At 35.7% G+C, this 20,323-nt stretch overlaps 3 long non-coding RNA genes across 3 annotated transcripts; 2 read left to right on the forward strand and 1 right to left on the reverse strand.

Annotated features, from left to right (window-relative positions):
• The first annotated feature begins 880 nt into the window (after window positions 1-880).
• LOC127843039 (uncharacterized) lies at window positions 881-4,326 on the forward strand. The gene is made up of 4 exons (XR_008032057.1): window positions 881-954; window positions 1,483-1,536; window positions 3,482-3,600; window positions 4,180-4,326. It is a non-coding gene; the product is annotated as an uncharacterized LOC127843039 (long non-coding RNA).
• A 1,095-nt stretch (window positions 4,327-5,421) lies between these two features.
• On the forward strand, window positions 5,422-13,025 carry LOC127843035 (uncharacterized). Its single transcript, XR_008032053.1, has 3 exons — window positions 5,422-5,526; window positions 7,112-7,205; window positions 8,280-13,025. It is a non-coding gene; the product is annotated as an uncharacterized LOC127843035 (long non-coding RNA).
• A 4,850-nt stretch (window positions 13,026-17,875) lies between these two features.
• Window positions 17,876-18,299, reverse strand: LOC127843045 (uncharacterized). The gene is made up of 2 exons (XR_008032063.1): window positions 18,108-18,299; window positions 17,876-18,013 (listed from the first exon to the last, which is right to left on the reverse strand). It is a non-coding gene; the product is annotated as an uncharacterized LOC127843045 (long non-coding RNA).
• Window positions 18,300-20,323: the final 2,024 nt, after the last annotated feature.

The raw sequence follows: 20,323 nt of genomic DNA on the forward strand, positions 1-20,323 counted from the left end.
TGACCTCGATATGTTGTTCTCGAATAATGCAACACTTAGGCTGGAGAGCAGTATGCGATTGACGCCATTCACAACAAACAGTGTTATGGCATTCTCAGGTTTGGGGTGGCGAATTCAGCGTCAGGACTTGTCCATCTATGGTCTATGGCCCAGTCCCAGCAGCAGCAAACAGAACATTAAGTAGTATCTGAGCAGTTGCAGTGCTCTGGTTACGGGGCTTCATGTATGTGCTTAAAGTGTCATCCCAGATATCCTGTGCAGACTGCCATTACATTAAGTCCTATTAAATTGTCATCCCAGATAAGCTGTGCAGACTTGCACATAAATTAAGTCCTATTAAATTGTCATCCCAGATTAGCCTGCAGACTGCACATACATTAAGTCCATTGTTTCCCAGAATGCGGCTCATATAGTTCACTTTACATCAGTATTTTCCGTGTCTGCCTGATTGAGGAAAAGTTCATAGCATCAAATGGGAATTCTGTGTCTTTATATTGATCAAACTTGGTAAATGAATGCAAATAACAATGATTTAATATAAGTTTTAATTAAATATGTCAGGGCATAGTTTGTCTATTTTGCGGCCGAAATCAGCTCCTGAACCAAAAGTTTCTCCATGCATGAAAACTTTTCTATTCATTTTAGTAAAACAATTATTTAAATGCTTTCAGTACATTATAAAATTATGTCTTCATTATTTTTCGATATTTATTTAAATTCTTGGAATCTGTTTTAAGAGCCGGTTCCTACAGGACCCGATGCACTGATTATGCATGTGAATCTTTAACAGCTGAAAAAAAGGCTCTCTGGTCAGCTGGACCGGGACGCCAAGGGACACTTCCTGCCCAAGTACCGTGAGGCAAATGCTCAATGAGTTCTACCGAAGTGTGCAGCGTCTCTAGACCTGTGGCTCCAGACTGTTTACCCAGGGGCCAAGATTACTTTATCTGCAAGGTACATTGGTAATTATCATGTATAATGTGTGATGAGTTTTTACTCCAAATTTCAATTTAAATAGTGTGTGCGTTTTTATATATTGATTAAACTATATTATAGCTGCAGTTTTATGATATTGTAATATTATAATAGCCGCCAATTTGTATTGCCTTGAAAGGGCGCAGGAGAGGGGCGTAAATATTTGTTCTTGTCGTTATTCGTCTGCCCTTCCTTAAATCCGTCCTTATGTCCGTCCCACTTTTTTGAGTTACACGTAACTTAATAAATATTTTTAGAAAGGGGATAAACAATTATTTAGTAGGCTAGGTTTGTATCAAGTGTACAGCATATAGAAGTATAGTATCTAGTGTTTAATTGTGTATCTCTTTTCTACAGAAGTCTTCAAGTTAATGTATTTCTTCTTATTTTTTTAACTCAAACAAAATTGATTAAATAAATATAACTAATGCCATTTCAGAATGCATTGAATTATTTGGTTTACAGGGACAACATTTCGGATGCCCTGAGATCTTTTTTTGTTTACAGAGGCCTTATACTCACAGGTTCCCCAAATACAACTCAGCCACAACATCCTAATCGGTAAGTCCCGTTGCCATGGAAAACGGGTAACTTTGGTAAAGCATTCTGAAGACCCTGGCTTTACCAATAGTTAAAAACTCAATGCGATTTGGGGTTTCTGCTCTTCAATTAAGAAGACCAGTACAAATTATTTCATTTCAAGGGTTCATCAACAACCTTATTTACTATTTTGACATTCGAAGAAGATGCAACAGTTTCACGCTAATCCCTGACATTCAGACTTGATTAGGAATCCAGAGCTTTATTAAAACACAGAATAACATGGAAAACACACACTTTTTCAGCAGGTTCCAATATATCTAAATTGTTAACTCTTTCAAAGTGAGGTTCCATTTTAAATGTAAGTATGTTTATAAAAAAAAATTGATACCTAAGAGGGGTCACTGATGTTTGTAGCTTTGCATAAATGTTGTTTTGTTTTGTGGAGATCCGAACATCTAGTTTAGAGACTAATTATAATTATGAACTATTGGATTATAATTTTAATGGTTTATAAAATCACACGTAAATACAAGTGTCCATAGCTTGTGTATTGAGTGCATCAGGAATTTCCATATGTATATTCCCCCGAGAAGTAATTGTGATCACCCTATGGCATTGAGAGTGCTGTGTGCTGCTTCAACTGTCAGCTTGTTTAAGAATCTAAAGGCCTGAATGTTATTGAACCTTGATAAAACTGGGTCAAAATGTTCTGGCATTATCAAGGCAAAAACTTATTTTGACAATATTTAGCCTGAGTTTAAATCAAGGCCACTTGTGTAACAATACACTAGGTCTCACATCTCAATTTTTGTGACTCAATCATGACTCAAACATGGTCAAAATGATTATCTTGATATGTTATAGGTTAAGTTTGAATCTGTCACATTGCTTCCAAAAACTAGGTCACCAGTTCAAACCTTGAAACAAACTTGGTTATCACTCTATAGGCCAGATTTATGCCAATCCAATTATGAAAGTTAATCAGAAATGTTTAAAGTGAAGTCAAAGTATGTCACAAGGTCCATGTCTTTACAGTAGGTTACCTTGAATTGAGGTGAGCATTTCAGGCACTTTTTTCCATTACACCAATTCCACATCAGATCTTGTCCATGAAGGACCATTGAGCTTTTAAATTATGAAACAGTTTGATTGATTAGAAAAAAGGTTTACATATAAGGGGATTTGTGTATGTTCAGTGATTAACCAACAAGGGAACGTCCCATGCACACATAGATTTAATGAGATACAAAATGCTCGTTTTTAAATATGTTGGCACATATCTTCCAATTTTATTTTCCGCAACCAATATCTATTCATAGGGAACTTACATGGGCATGCACATGCGTGGAATATATTGATTCACAACCAAAACAAAAAAAGAGCAAGTGTATCTTGATCTATATACCAGCACCAAATCTAGGATCAAATTTTGGATTTGCTATAAAGGAACATTGATTTTTTTATGTGTCAAACTGTCAATGTTCAATATTGTTTTGGGCATAATATCTTTTACAAGTTTAGTAACCAGCCAGATCGCATTTCTTGTTAATGAAGAACATAGACCGTTAAACATATCTAACATTGTACACACGATCAATGTGAACCAGACCGTTAAACATATCGAACATTGTACACACAATCAATGTAAACCAGACTTCTAACCGGGAGTATTTTGTTGGTTTTATCGTTCTTCATTTTTGTGTGTGAAATGTCGGAAAAGTTGCGACTCGACTAAGCATTAATGCCACCAGAATTATGCAATTGGCGTAAGTTTCATGATAGTTCATACACTTAAGTTTGCTGCTCATGTTACAAAAACTGTGTAATGCTTTGTATAATTTATATCATATGTCTAATTTTGTCACATGGTTACTTGCCTTAAGTAAAGGACATTCTAAGTGATGAATAGAATTATCTCTGCTGATGCTACTGGAGTTAAGTTTGTTGATATTTTATTTTACAGGACAACTTGTCAATCAACATGGAACAGTACCCTGAAAATCACGACCATCTAATGAACTGTTTAACTGTGCCAAGCGTGACCCTTTAGAGAAAGGGGCTTCCATGCCGAAGGTCAAATTGGTACCAATCTGGGCTCAAGCAGCAGCCTCAGTCTATAATCTATTATCTATTAACATTCCAATCTCACAGTAATATTATAAAAACATGACCTGCAAGGTGGAGATGTGAATACAATGAGTATTAAATCCCACAAACCATGCAGAGGTTATATGGGAGTCAATGTTCTGTAAGTTGGTCTGTTAGAGGGGCGTTTCGTCTGCATTTTATGTAAACATAGTTTTACCTCACCACATATGTATATGTCTACATTTCTAAAGGGAATCAGATGAAACTTCAATCATGTGAGCCCCATGAAGTCTGGGTTGAGTTTAGTTATCATTTTGTGACAAAGCTCTAACTTATCATTGGCCAAGTAACTCTCTTGCATAATATTAATTTACTGTTTCTGTATCTCACCATACATGGAATTCAGTGGCTGTGTTACTTATATTTTATTCAGGGAGTTAACTAATATTGTGCACAGAAGTGTGTTAATATTTGTGTATTTGTGTATAAAAACAACGAAAACATTAAATCCCTTGCACCACTTGTCATCTTTGATTACATTATAACAAATTATCAATATAACTTATTTTTCAGTGGCCGTTGTTCAGTGTCAAGCGGAATCCTAGCAACCAAGCCACGTCAGCACAGCAGCAAAAACAGTTTCAGCAGCAGTCGTATAGTAAACATCAACAACAGTGTGCATATGCATTAAAATACGAGAGGTATGAATGCAAATATGTCTGTATGGTTAGTATATTCTCAACCATTTAATATTAACTAGTTTGTTTTGTTTAAGAATATATTTTAGCATATTGCTATATTCAAATTTGCTTTTTTATGTTTTATTTTTATTGCACTCTGCCTCTTCTAATCATGTTAAGGATGGCCCGCACCCTACCCCTGTACTGACCTGTGGGTAATGGCCCGCAACCCTGCCCTGGTCTAACAGTTGGTCATGGCCGCACCCTGTGGGTCATGGCCCGCACCTGCCCTGTACTGACCGGGGGTCATGGCCCGCACTCTTCCCCTGTACTGACCGGTGGGGTCATGGCCCGCACCCTGCCCCTGTACTGACTGTGGGTCATGGCCCGCACTCTGCCCCCCTGTAATGGACCCGGTGGGTCATGGCCCGCACCCTGCCCCTGTACTGACCTGTGTGGTCATGGCCCGCACCCTGCCCCTGTACTGACCTGTGGGTCATGTTAAGGATGGCCTGCACCCTGCCCCTGTACTGACCTGTGGGTCATGTTATGGTCATATGGGCTGGATGGATGTCATGGAAGTAAGAAAGTGTAAGATTGTAAAGAGACTTGTTCAAATATGTTGTGAGAAAGTTGACTGACATAAGTCAGTGACATAACTAAAAGAAATTAATACGCCAACACATAAAAACAGATTTACCGGTAACTACCAAATTATAACCAATATATTGCATTACATATGTATGGTATTGTGATATGCTTGGCTGCTTTTAATTCAATGATTATTTAAAGTAGGCTTTTTTTAAATATACAAGCATATCTTTGTTTTATATGTATTTATATTATCCAAGAGAACTGTATTAGTTTTCGTTTGAATAATAATTGTTAAATATATTGCACACTTTTAAACCATTTATGTAATAATATTCCATCTTTATCTGTAAATAAAGGGACTCGAACACAGGGCATTAGCAAAAACAACCAAAAACGTTCCTTTAAAAATTGCATACTCTTTCTCTGTTTGGCAGAATATGTGCAGAAAAACTAGTGTCTTATTGACTGATAAGGGATTTGATTACAGCTAAGAAATAATCTTTTAACGTTATCTGTTAAAATGTTGTTTTGCCATTTGCAGTAACAAGTTGACTGCATAATGTGGCATCAAAGTCTGCAAGGAGAAACCATGCAATTGAGGAAGCCAAGAAACCATGTGATAATTTCAAGCAGCTTACCTACTCTTGTAAGTATGGGTTTTAGTCGTTTTAACGTACGCATTATATATTTTTATTTGAGTACCGATTTATGTTGTTGAAACTAATAATTGGTTTCCATGACAAATGAAAGATGTTATGTTTTTCCCTAGAGTAATATATAAACGCAAGTATTAAAATAATAATATGTCAGAAGAATATCCACAAAACATGTGTTTGTTATAAATCATATTAAATTTATTGATAAGATGCACACATTATGACTAGTTTTGTCCACCCAATCATAATTAAAACATAAAGTTTTACGTTTTTAACGCAACCTTTCAATGACGTCAAACTGTGGAATCATTTATTTTAAGGAGATATCATTTCCGCGCACCCACCCATGTCTCAGATTTATGACCAATGCCCATATTAATAGAGTTTTTAATTAACAAACAGGTGTCAGTTTGACAGAATTCAATACAACTAGGGTGTGCATATTATAACTGTTGTTTCATGCGACCCCTATTAGAAGTATAGCCCTGTCTAGTAAGGGCATATATTCCGGAACCATTTTGAGCACATGTTTGTTGCAATAAACAGTTTTGTGTTAAGTTCAACTTTTCTATAAAGTATCAAAGCTATTGCATTCAAACTTGGTACACTTACTTACTAAATGTATCATGAGGGGACTGGGCAAGCAAAGTGAGATAACTCTGGCTGGCCAGTTTGACATAATTATGTGCCCTTTTATACTTAGAAAAGTGATATTTAGGTTAAGTTTTGTGTTTATGTCCACTTTATTTCTAATGTATCAACGCTATTGCTTTCATACTTGCATCAATTACTAACTACCATAAGGGAACTGTGCAGGCAAAGTTATTTAACTCTGACTGGCATTTTGACAGAATTATTGCCCCTTTTATACTTAGAACATTGAAAATTTGGTTAAGTTTAGTGATTTGGTGCACTTTACTTCTTAAGCATCATGGCTATTGATTTCGCACTTGGAACACATGCTCACTATCATAAGGGGACTGTGTAGGCAAGTTATGTAACTTTTTTTTCATTTTTGAAAGATAATGTAATAAAAGACCACATCTTCACACTATACACCCTCTCCACCCATCCCTCCTTCTGTTTGATGAAGTATTGAGATAGGTCCCTTCACCTTTACAAAAAACAATATTTTAGAAAAGCTGTTCTTGTTCTTATACTTAACCATAAAAGCAAAATCTGTTGCAATTGGTGAATGTTCAAAAAGTGTTCTAGAACAATTTATATATAACCCTGGTCTTTCTTACACACCACTTGATATTTGTATTTTGTATAAACACCATTGAAATAAAATTTGGTCTTAAAACCAAATGAAAGTAATTTATAACAACTACATAGTTTAATTTTATTTCATTGAACGTGTACACAGTTTCAAGTGGTTACCCAGCTCTGTAACATCGTGGGCACAAGGCAAGCTTTAGTTAAAATATGTGTGCTCGTTTATATGAAAGTTTATATCTTATTAAGACACTCACAATTATGTTACCGGGTTGAGCCAGTTTTTTATCCTTGAAAAAGCTAGTGTTGTCTTCAGTTTTGTTGTTTCATTTTGCTCATGATTTACTTTATTTCCAGGAAACCCGGATAGCAAAGCATTGAGATTGTTCTGGAAGCATTTGTAGTCACAGCTCATTAAGCATCCCCCTGAAGCAGGACCCTCAGTCTACGGGTGAGTTTTCAAGCGATGTGCTTATTTTGGCAAGCCCCTGAATTCAGAGATGGGTGGGTGCATGTAGATTGACCCTTGTTCGTCGATACATCCATCCAGCTGTACGTTCTAGTATAACCTCGAACCTCGAAAAGTATTGCTTCTTGTGTGATGAAACCAAATATATTTATTATCATGTGAAATTTCCTTCTTGTTTATTTGGATTCATGTTTCCTTTGACATAAGTAGTAGAGTTTTGACACAAAATTGGAATGTGGGTTCATGATGGCCAAACCATTTTCTTACTTCATAAAAATCATCTGAGTTTTCTCAGAAAAACTCTCGCTGAATTCATGTTTTTGGGACTATCGTCTAGTAGGCCTTTGCTTATTGTCATTATTGATGAGGTAGTATTTGATAATAAAAAGGATCTTTATAAAAACCCAGTCCAAATTATTTGGTAATAAAGAGGTTATACTTTATCTAAAATAATTATTATTAATTATTATTGTATCAATAGTCCCAGGTCCATCATTTTGCTTGATTGGTCTTTGTCAGCCCGGGTACTACTTAAAAGTACCCCGGGTACTCTTAAACATACTACAATGTACCCAGGGTATGGAAAATGTACCCAGGAATACTAACGCTAAATTGGCCGTTGTTTGATCATTTTCTCAAGTTAGTTAGTATGTTCATATTTATATCAGTGTTCTGTAAAATTGCCCCAGTATAATCGAAACTCATACTCTCAAAGAATGTTGAGTCAGTTTTTTTTCAAAGATAATTTAGTTTCGTAATTCGTTAGCGCGTTATATCACATCGGATTTTGGGTAGGAGTAAACCTCGAGTACAGTGAAATATTGGCTGGGTGCATTTAAGCGTATTTTCTGTACCCGGGGTATATTGTAGTATACTTGAAGAGTACCCGGGGTACTTTTAAGTAGCACTCAAATCCACATTGACCAATCGAGCCATCGTTTCATCTATGGATTCATGTCATATAAGTCGTAACACCCTATGCAAGTTTTGTTTTTCGTTTGGTATCAAAAATAGACGGAAACACATTTACAGTATCACGTTGTTCTTTTTTTGCAGACGCCAATTGACGAAATAAAACTTGTCATTCAGCAACTCAGCCAGTTGCAGCAGTTGTTACCGTATGACCCCAGTCAAAACTAGGAGCTCAGAGATAACACAGCCAGTTGCAGCAGTTGTTACCGTATGGACCCCAGTCAAAACTACGAGCTCAGAGATAAATACTGTTTAAGATAGATATTCTCTACATTCCTCATGGTCAGGCAACACAGCCAGTTGCAGCAGTTGTTACCGTATTGAAACTAGTCAAAACTAAGAGCTCAGAGACAATCAGCAACACAGCCAGTTGCAGCAGTTGTTAACAAATTGACCCCAGTCAAAACTAGGAGCTCAGAGACAATCAGCAACACAGCCATTTGCAGCAGTTGTTACCATATTGACCCCAGTCAAAACTAGGAGCTCAGAGATAAATACTGTTTAAGATAGATATTCTCTACATTCCTCATGGTCAGGCAACACAGCCAGTTGCAGCAGTTGTTACCGTATTGACCCCAGTCAAAACTAGGAGCACAGAGACAATCAGCAACACAGCCAGTTGCAGCAGTTGTTACCATATTGACCCCAGTCAAAACTAAGAGCTCAGAGACAATCAGCAACACAGCCAGTTGCAGCAGTTGTTACCAAATTGACCCCAGTCAAAACTAGGAGCTCAGAGACAATCAGCAACACAGCCAGTTGCAGCAGTTGTTACCATATTGACCCCAGTCAAAACTAGGAGCTCAGAAACAATCAGCAACACAGCCAGTTGCAGCAGTTGTTACCAAATTTACCCCAGTCAAAACTAGGAGCTCAGAGACAATCAGCAACACAGCCAGTTGCAGCAGTTGTTACCATATTGACCCCAGTCAAAACTAGGAGCTCAGAGATAAATACTGTTTAAGATAGATATTCTCTACATTCCTCATGGTCAGGCAACACAGCCAGTTGCAGCAGTTGTTACCGTATTGACCCCAGTCAAAACTAGGAGCACAGAGACAATCAGCAACACAGCCAGTTGCAGCAGTTGTTACCAAATTGACCCCAGTCAAAACTAAGAGCTCAGAAACAATCAGCAACACAGCCAGTTGCAGCAGTTGTTACCATATTGACCCCAGTCAAAACTAGGAGCTCAGAGATAGATCAACACAGCCAGTTGAAGCAGTTGTTACCATATTGACCCTAGTCAAAACTAGGAGCAGCAGTTGTTACCATATTGACCCCAGTCAAAACTAGGAGCAGCAGTTGTTACCATATTGACCCCAGTCAAAACTAAGAGCTCAGAGATAAATGCTGTTTAAGATAGATAAACACAGCCAGTTGCAGCAGTTGTTACCATATTGACCCCCGTCAAAACTAGGAGCTCAGAGACAATCAGCAACACAGCCAGTTGCAGCAGTTGTTACCATATTGACCCCAGTCAAAACTAGGAGCTCAGAGACAATCAGCAACACAGCGAGTTGCAGCAGTTGTTACCGTATGACCCCAGTCAAAAATAAGAGCTCAGAGACAATCAGCAACACAGCCAGTTGCAGCAGTTGTTACCGTATGACCCCAGTCAAAACTAGGAGCTCAGAGACAATCAGCAACACAGCCAGTTGCAGCAGTTGTTACCGTATGACCCCAGTCAAAACTAGGAGCTCAGAGACAGTTGTTACCGTATGACCCCAGTCAAAACTAAGAGCTCAGACACAATCAGCAACACAGCAAGTTGAAGCAGTTGTTACCATATTGACCCCAGTCAAAACTAAGAGCTCAGAGATAACACAGCCAGTTGCAGCAGTTGTTACCGTATGACCCCAGTCAAAACTAAGATCTCAGAGACAATCAGCAACACAGCCAGTTGCAGCAGTTGTTACCATATTGACCCCAGTCAAAACTAGGAGCTCAGAGACAATCAGCAACACAGCCAGTTGCAGCAGTTGTTACCAAATTGACCCCAGTTACAACTAGGAGCTCAGAGACAATCAGCAACACAGCCAGTTGCAGCAGTTGTTACCGTATGACCCCAGTCAAAACTAGGAGCTCAGAGATAAATACTGTTTAAGATAGATATTCTCTACATTCCTCATGGTATGTTAAGCACAAACTCTGACAGATCTCATCTTTGAACTTTGTAACGGGCGAAAAAATGACCTTGTTCAGAATGAAATGGCAGAATGACAAAGCACAACAATTTAAGGGGAAACCATAAATTAATGTGACCAGCAAAGATGTGTTCAAAGCAAAACAATATGTCATGTCTTTGGGGACTTTGAATTTTGATGGTGTCATTCATTAAACATTGAATATTTTTGTTAAATATAGTTAAATATAATGATATAAAGGATATTTGATTAAGGCGTGAATGTTAATTATTACTTTAAGCACAAATATAGCACGTCTATCAATTACTTATGAAACTTGCACCTGATAATGATAAATGCATGAAAATTAAATTGTACTTAAGACATTATTTCATACGTTGAGCTTAAGAAAATTGAAAGCTGTTTAAATTATGCTGGTAACATTATATACAAAATATGTATTGGATTATATTCATGTAAAAAACAAGTTTCAGTTTTCTGTTGTTACATGCAATATAGAAGTATTATCAAGAATCGTGTTAAGTATGGCACTATTCGAAATGAATATTCATTAAATAAAGACAAAATCATTTAATCTTCTTTCAATTGTCAATTCTGTATGTACTACTACTACCTTATTTATTTGACTTGATATGGTTTGTTAAATTATAAGATAATGCCTCTTTATTTGGAAAGCTTTCAATGTTTTGAAACTGAGTATTTAAAAATGAATTATTAAAAGAATTATGAAAAATCATGACTGATGTCAAAGTTATGTTTGATTTTGCCAATTTTGTGTTGATATTTAATATACATGTACTTACATGCTCATAAGTGTTGACATTTGTTTTTGAACATAATAGTTTTTTATGTTTTATATCGTGTATATACACATTTACAAGTCCAAATTTTCATCCTCTCAATCACTCAGTAACTTTACCAACAATAAATGTTGGATCTCTGTATATAGGTAAATTGTGCAATTGATATATAGAGCAACTGCAACAAATCAGTCAGTTACAAATCAAGGCAGAGTGATGTAATATGCTGGCAATTGTTAAGTAGTGCAGTTGTCTCTTTTTGTTCTCAGGTTAGAGCAATGTTGTTTGCTTCAAAAATAAAAACACAGTCTCCCTTGTAAGAAAATTAATGTGTTCACATCTCAACATAACAAGTAAATTCATAGAGAAAATCAAATTATTTACATGATATACTCGACAATTAGTCTAATGGAATTTGTAGAATAAAAAATAACATGTAATTATGACGATTATAAGTGAATTTTTGACACAAAATGTCTCTTCAGAAATGTGTATATTTTAATGATAAATCTATACATTGTACTTGCTGTACTTTTTATAGTATATTTTATGAACGTGCAGCTGATAAGTGAATGTGACAATTTACGAGTTATGTTACAATTTGTTACACGTTGACATGGCCACATAAGCTGGTAATGGAGTGCATTCACTGCGGCCAGTTTCCAGAAATCTCCCAATTAAAAAACACCAGAAAATATCTTAAGATCAGATAGTTTGGTTGTTGACATTAGTTTTGATTTATTTATTGATTGTGTTATGCCTTGTACTCTTAATTTGTTATCAAATATTTAAGTTTATATGACTTGAAGAGACTTACATGTTTATTTTATTGATGTGTTTGTGCTGATTTCTTGCATTCTGATTAAGAATATTCAAGTGGAAAAAGAATATTATTATGCATTGAAAGTGTGTTGTGATTTCAAATAAAAATACTATGAAAATATAGTTCAGTCGTTTGATTACAAAGTTATTACAAAGGTGATCAATTGCTCATCAAGTGTAGGTGTTTGCATACGGACATAATATGTCTGTGCTTTATATGTATATAATGTAGATCCCCATTTACCAGAACATATTTTGATGTGCTTAAATGTGCTAATAGCCTGATGAAATTCGTGTTGACTATGCGTTTTACATTTTGCCATTTTTATATAAAAAATGAAAAACAAATGAATTGTCAGTGTAAATAAATACTGTATTGTTGTTCAATCAGTTAAACTATTTCACTGTTTTCATGCATATGTTCAAATCATTTTCATTTTTGTTCAATCTTTAAGATGCAACGCTTGTGTAATTTACTTTATGAAACTTATATATACACAAAAATGTAGTACAGATGTATATCAAATGACTGCTGTGGGCTTGTGGTAAACAGAAAACCATGCTTTAAATTGAAAAACCTTGTTATATGCCATGTTTTTCATTTAATAATATTAAAAGCACTCTTGAAATTGAACTTCTTGAAAATATGTTTCATTGTTTTGTAAAAATATCTTAAGTTATCTATTCTAAATTATCTATTCTTATATAAAAAATACAAATTAAAATTGGTTATTGGAAATAAGTCAATTAAAAGTCAAGGGATAATGATGTAATGTACTTAAAAATGTCAAAACTGCTATTGTCTCTATTTGTATTCTAGATATGTTATATCCTTAAACAAACAAATACAATGTTGTCTCCTTGTTGAATAGGTGTTGTGTTCCTCTGAACATGTCAAGTCATTTACTTTAAGTATTTTAAATTAGTTCTCACTATCTGCACCCGTAAGTCACTCATGAATTTTGTGTAATAAACATTGGATAAATATATTTTTATATAATCAATTATAAGATAAGGTAAAAAGTGTATGTGCGTTATAAGTAATAAACATTGGATAAATATATTTTTATATAATCGATTATAAGATAAGGTGAATAGTGTATGTGCGTTATTAAATTCATCAGGTATGACCATACTGTGCTACAAGTTTTGTAATTGTGACTATTAAAAGTACATGATCTGCAAAAAATGTCACTTAAACAAATGTGTATATGTTTATCATTATTAAATTCTTTCCAACTAGATTACACTTGATAAGTTTTGGCTTAAAGCTGAAAAGTTATTGTTACATTTTATCAGTGTTGAGCTCAACTAGCATCCATAGTGAATACTGTAAAATGTAAGCTTTCTCAGAATGTTTATGTTGAAAATATCTTGACGACGGTTAGAATCTGTGTCGCATGTGTCAAAAAACTAGAACTAAAGGTCAAATCTTAGAAAAAAACTTGTTTTCACTGCAGAGGCTTCTTTTATAAATCGATCTGCAGTCAACGTTCTCCGAATACTTATATTGACGATATCTAGAATGAGTGCGAATCTGGGTCACGTGCATCCAAAAACTAGGTCACCAGATCATATCTAATACGATTATTATCTCATTAAAGAATCAATATTGATGATACCACACCGAAGATGTGGACCATTGTTTCTTTAAATGTTTGCGTTATCAGGACGTACGTGTGCAAATGTTTATAAACACGAGTATATTTCATCCAATTAGTGCATAAAAACTCATGTTTGGCATACATGAGTGACCTAGGAAGAAAATTTTAAGCTCGTTCAAGAAGTTCAGTTATTAATCAAACGAACGAGACGATTTAAAGGGGCCTTTTCACAGATTTTGGCATGTTTTGAAGTTTTTCATTAAATGCTTTATATTGATAAATGTAAACATTGGATCTAAAAAGCTCCAGTAAAAAAAAACAAGAATAAAATAAAAACATGCAAAAAGAAGCCTTCAGCAGGGCTCGAACCAGTGACCCCCGGAGTCCTGGAGTAAAAACCAATTAGACCGCTCGGCCATCCTGCCAAGTATGTATGAGAGATGTATTTTGTACTTTATATAAGCAATCTTAGTAGTTTCACAAAATTACACGACAATAACAGAACTCTCCAAATTATTAAATCGGTTCGCGTTGCAACGCTTAATAATTTCAGGTTTTTAAATCGTCAAAAGATGCATATAATGGCTATATTAGACCATGGTAAATGTTCAGCATTACTGTTTCCTCACAAATATCATAACTAAAACGAAAATTTGCGAATCTGAAACAACTTTTTTCAATTTTGTCAATTTACCAAAACTTGAAAAGATCCCTTTAAGTGTATGCTGTTCTGGTTTTATGCTGTTCGCATGTAGTCATTTTCACTTTGCTTCTAAACAGAAATGGTAAAAAATAGGCCAAAACTAAATACTGTGCTAATGAGAAAAGTTCATGGAATATAATCCTATATAAAGATAAAATATGAAATCTGGGCTTAATGCATGATTGTAAAATGTCGTCCCAGATTAGCATTAATGCATGTTCATAAAATGTCATCCCAGATTAACCTGCCCAATCCACAAAGGCTAATCAGGAACGACACTTTCCACATAAACGGGTGGCTTCTTTTTAAGGATAATTCCTTAAAACAAAAGTACCATACAAGTAGAAAGTGTCGAACAGCAAAGGCTAATCTGAAACGACATTTTCCACATAGACTGGCTGATAATTTAAACGATAATTCCCTTGAAAAATGCCATACAAGCGGATAGTTTCGAATTGAACAGGCCAATCTTGGACCACAACGCACATGCATTAAACCCGGTTTTCCCATGGCGCGGCTCATATTTTTTAATCCAGATGTTCGACCATTTAAGTTTTAATGACCAACATCATACAATTTGCTAATAACATACGCATTCAAACTATCCAATATAAGGTACTTAATATAATGATCCATCAAGAACGTAATATGATATACCAAGAAAAACAAATTGACAAGCAAGGGGTCGTATAACTTCACTACGGAATAGATTTTACGGTTACTGGCTCACGTAGGTCATCTTGTGACGATATTTCTATCTGAAATACTTGTGAGTATCGGTGTTTTGGTACATCATAACCTTTGAATAGTAACTAGCTATAAGAATATTATTAATTTCAAACAACTGAACTATTTTATGTTGCTAAAGATAAACAAAGATGGACACACACAGCCGCTTTGTAGATTCGCCTTAGTTTAGTTTAGTCTAACCTATTTATTTTAGCTCGATTGCATGGAAAGCCTTAAACTTATTTGAAACGCTCCTGAGTCCATTTCCTCGGACTAGAACTAGTACTTGGTGTCTATGGGGAGATTTAAAGAACGATTCGACAGCGGGGATCGAACACGTGACCTCCCGATCTCGAGGCGGACAACATATCTACTACGCCACGGCGACTGTATGTTTGTTTATCCTTTTAACGCTTTATTTCGACTTCTTAATGAATTGAGTGTTAGCTATATGATGCTTTGTTTCAACATCAATTTAATAAATTCGAGATGTTGTTGTCCTATTGATTATCGTTTTGTTTTTATGTAATCGTTTCTCAGACAGTCACAGTTCTAGTTTTCTGGTATGTGTTTAATTATTTAGTAATTAAATGGTCATTTAATTGAAGTGTCCTGTCTTTGTATTGCACATGCATCTGAATCGTGTCGCTATGAAGTTAACAGTTATTTAGCTTTTACTGTTTAACACATTTTTTTGGACCAACATGCCCAAGTGTGAGGTCCGATCATCGGTCTAAAAAATATCCTGATTATATTATTATATTTATTGAGTTTCATAATTTGATAACATCTGAATGAAACTCGTCGGTTATTCAAATAATAAAGCGACCTGTTCATTTTCATTATTTGTGTGATTACCGTCCACAGATTTGTTTGCCTATTGCTCAGGGAAGCGGACAACGACAACGAGCGAGGCATGGTATTGTAATGCGCACGGGGGGCTTAGCCTTTTGCTAAAATTTTCGCTAAGAAGAGACTAAATTTGAACGAAAAATATCATAAAAGCGTAAAGTGTCGTACCTAATAAGCATGTGCGGGCTGCATTAAGCCCCGTTTTCATAGGCTAAATTATTTGAGCCGATTCGTTGCCTCGTGGTTGCACACTGGCACCAGGGGGTCGAATGATTTGAGACCGCTCTCAAGCATGATCTTCTAGTATTTTTTGTTTTCATTAGACGTTCGACCAACTAAAAGGTCTTCACTGTGAGCACTAACTAAAAAGGTTCGTCGCTGGAACCGGAGATCATATGACCTGAGGTCGCATGTATCAATCATTATACATCATGATGCAGATGCCACGTCCTTTAAAGGAGCGGTGGCCGTATAGAGCTTCCTGGCGAATTAGTAAAAAAGTTATACACCCAATATGTATTTTATCGTCCATGCGTTTAATAGAAATATCAACGGCGCTCTGCTCCACCCATTCCCCTTGAATTTATTAGTCGACTCCTTATGGCTCGAAGTCGCGGGACCGACAAGAAAACTTTGATGGATATGACCTTCGAGCCGAAAGATTCATAATATTATTATTTGTTTGCTTACAAAAACAACAGCACAAAATTAACTTTAAGTCAAGGCGCAGAAGGCACTGACGTTTTTCGCTGTTTTTTAATCTTAGACGCAACTCAGTTTTCAAAAGTATGTGATAGCTTTTTATATCGCAAGTTTGAAGTGACCACAACCAATTCAAATTAATAAAGAGTGTGTCTTAAAGCACATATCGAGACGTGTTGTTAATCAGTGTGCACAGGCTAATCTTATTTGACATGCATTAAGCCCCTTTTTCCCTGAAAGCAGCCAATATGTACAGATTTCAATGATCAACACTAGACTGGCCAACGTTGTCTTACAAGCTGTTAAATACTTTTAAATACATACACAAAATTTAGTGTACCAGTGGGAACTATAAACAGGCAGATGCGGTGGTTAGAGCAGACGCTCCTAGCCTAGCATTCGTCGTCTGCTTAATTTTACTGCAGTTATACACACAGGCAGTCACGGGTTACAGTTCCTAACGTAGTAAAGCCCATACTGATTTGCAAAATTGTCTCTACATTATTTGTGAGCGTTATAAAAACGAAACAAAATTTTGCAAGTGTTGTTAAATTAACATTTTGAGTGTATATGTTGCAGAGTGGAACGCTATTCGTCATTAGTCCGTGTAAGAAGAAATCTGCGTCGTACAACTCCATATAACAGCATACGGCGTATGTACGCTTGCCCGTCTGCGTCGCACAACATCATATAGCAGCATACGGCGTATGTACGCTTGTCCGTCTGCGTCATACAACACCATATAGCAGCATACGGCGTATGTACGCTTGTCCGTCTGCGTCGTACAACACCATATAGCAGCATACGGCGTATGTACGCTTGTCCGTCTGCGTCGTACAACACCATATAGCAGCATACGGCGTATGTACGCTTATCCGGCACAGGCTTATCTGGGACGACACTTTACGCACGTGCATTAAGCCACGTTTTCCCAGAACGAGGCTCATATTTACCCAAAGATTCATCAAGTGTCATGTAGAAACATTCAGTGCGTTTTGTGTTTGCTTAATGCCTGAAATGTGAATGTTTGTATTTATTAAACATTGTTTGTTGAATATAAATGTGAATTACCGATACATATTTTTTTAAAGAATCATTATTATATTACTATCGAATTATGTCAAGTGGTATATTCAATGATGATGCGATGAGAGTGATTATAACTGATGATAAATGATGATAACCGACGATAACTGAAGTTAACCGATGATAACCGAGGATAACTGACGTCAACCGATGATAACCGAGGATAACTGAAGTCAACCGATGATAACCGAAGCAATGGCTTTTGATTTCGTTATTATTACACAGAGCAAGCATGTTGTAATTTGTTAAATACATTTTAATCACCATATACCGTTAATAACATAATTTCGATAAAACAACCGTCACAATGTCGATTCACTTAATTGCGTCTGTCAGATCTTGTCCAGATTGTAACTTCATCATCGATGTACATCTGAAATAAAATACCAAAAAGCATCACTATTTGAAGACGGTGTTGTCGAGTGCAATGCATGTATGCATAACTAAAGAATCATAATCACACTTACAGGTCAGTTGTTGAATACTAGTATGAAGATTTAACAGCTGGACCTGACTGTAACTTTCTGATAAGTCTGGAGATGTTAAATGAATAACTGAAAACAAAAAACTGAAATATTTACTCCCAAGATCATTAAGGTATTAATTCAATCATGTATTGCAGTAACCTTTCAGATCTGGGGCATAGTTGTAAAAATCGGTTGAGCTGTAAAGAAAATACATTTATTAATAGAGTAAAGCGTCTGGAATGCATTGTAATGATAATTTTTAAAGTGCGTGTATTTTCTTACAAGGCGTTTAAAAGTGATATTATGGGCATTTGTCACTGTTGATTTGAGCTGAAAAGAATTAACAGGCCAAAAGAGTTAGTTAAAATGTGGTAACTGTCCAATTATCTGCAACTCATCTTTCTTCTAATTGTTTATAAAAAATATATATTATATTCGATATTTTACATGACTCACCCAGTCCTTTAAGCCGAAATGATACGTTCAACAAAATAGTGCCCTTGTGTCGTATGAACGAATCTGCACTAACACTCAATTTTTATTCACATTGAAATCGAATCATTTTCATATTCAAATGCATTATTTTTCTCTTTCCGGGATCTTGTTTTAGCATTATAGGATGTTGATGCTGCATTAACAAATATAAGTGTATATGAAGTGAAAACACCAAAAATAAAAAAACGGCTGCGATATACACCTATAAATTGTTAGATGCCCATAATATCACTTTCAATAGGCTGAACAGTATTTAAGCCTGACAGACACAGAGGAAGCGCGTTATATCTGACTCGCAGAGGTCCCGGATTTGAATCCTGTGGATTTCATTCAACTATTTTACTTGACATTATAGTTATTGCAGAATACGCCACACATAACAGTATGTTTTATTAAAACCATTTAACGACACTTTCAATACCAAACATACACAGAGATTTGACTGGAACAAGCACTTTTTAAAACAAGAATTTCAACGAGTACATAAAATACAGATTTTATGCTGCTTATGGCAGTGTAAAATACATCAGAATTACTTTTTTTATTAGCCTGTGTTCTTGTTTAAAAGTTCATTGTGTACTGCACGGTTATGCACGGTTATACTTCACGCAAAGTGAAATTTTGTCACCGATTTCAGACGTATTCAAGGATGTATTCACATACCTTAATTAAGATATCGGCACAAACTGCAAGAACACTTGTCTTTTATGCACTTGAGATGTTTTTCAACTATATTTCAATAACTGAGATATTTGAACAAATAAAGCTTTTAACAGTGTGTTAACATTCTTCAAGCCTAGAGCAAGACTGCCACTGATTTTGTCGCAATATGTGGCTTAAGGGATAAAAGATCAAGCATACGAAACAAGAGAGAATGGCGTGAATGGAATGCATGCGTATCGTTTTGTATTTTTGTAATCTTGTTCTCCAATCTAAAATTTAAATATATGGAGATCATCGTATTTGCTAGTTAGGTAATTCGAAAATTGAACACTTATTCTTCCCAATCGGATCCGCATCCCATCATTGCCCATTCATTTTGTCCATAATATTCACATCACTCATCTTGTCTAGCACTCCAATGGTCACACTGGACATTGGTCGGATAATCATTAAAATCGTTTTATAATCATGCTTGCAGATGAATTTCTGCAAGATTAACATTCCAGTATCTGTGGTTTTACCATTTAAATTACACTAATTTCAATACCGAAATGATCGCATTATAATATTGGGGACGATTGAACTTTACCGGTACGCAACACTAACATCAAACAGCTTACCCTAACCCTAACCCTTAACACCTAACACATAACAACTAACGCAACATCTTATAATCTATTTTATCCTATATATTTCCTTAGTATCGGGGGCTACAGCCCCCAAACCCCCGCTTTGTCGATAGTGGTAAACAACTGCGTACCGGTAAAGTTCAATCTAGCCTAATACTGCAACCTTTTAAAGCAATTTTCAAGCCTTTCTTTCCCCTATTGCAAACTTTTGTAATACTTTTAACGATCGATATGGTTTTTTTTTTATTAATTTCAATAAAAGGGCATGGCATACGAATGCAGGCACCAGTACAAACATCGTTTTTGCAGCCATATTTCGACAAAGAATTTTTCGACAAAAGCCCCATATAACAGAAAACGCAAATTAAAAGTTCATTTTTTTTAACTTAAAATGCAATTGACGTGATAAACATACTGCAGAAACATGTG

The sequence above is a fragment of the Dreissena polymorpha genome, chromosome 8 (genome assembly GCF_020536995.1).
Source record: "Dreissena polymorpha isolate Duluth1 chromosome 8, UMN_Dpol_1.0, whole genome shotgun sequence".
In the NCBI taxonomy this organism is placed as follows: Eukaryota; Metazoa; Mollusca; class Bivalvia; order Myida; family Dreissenidae; genus Dreissena; species Dreissena polymorpha.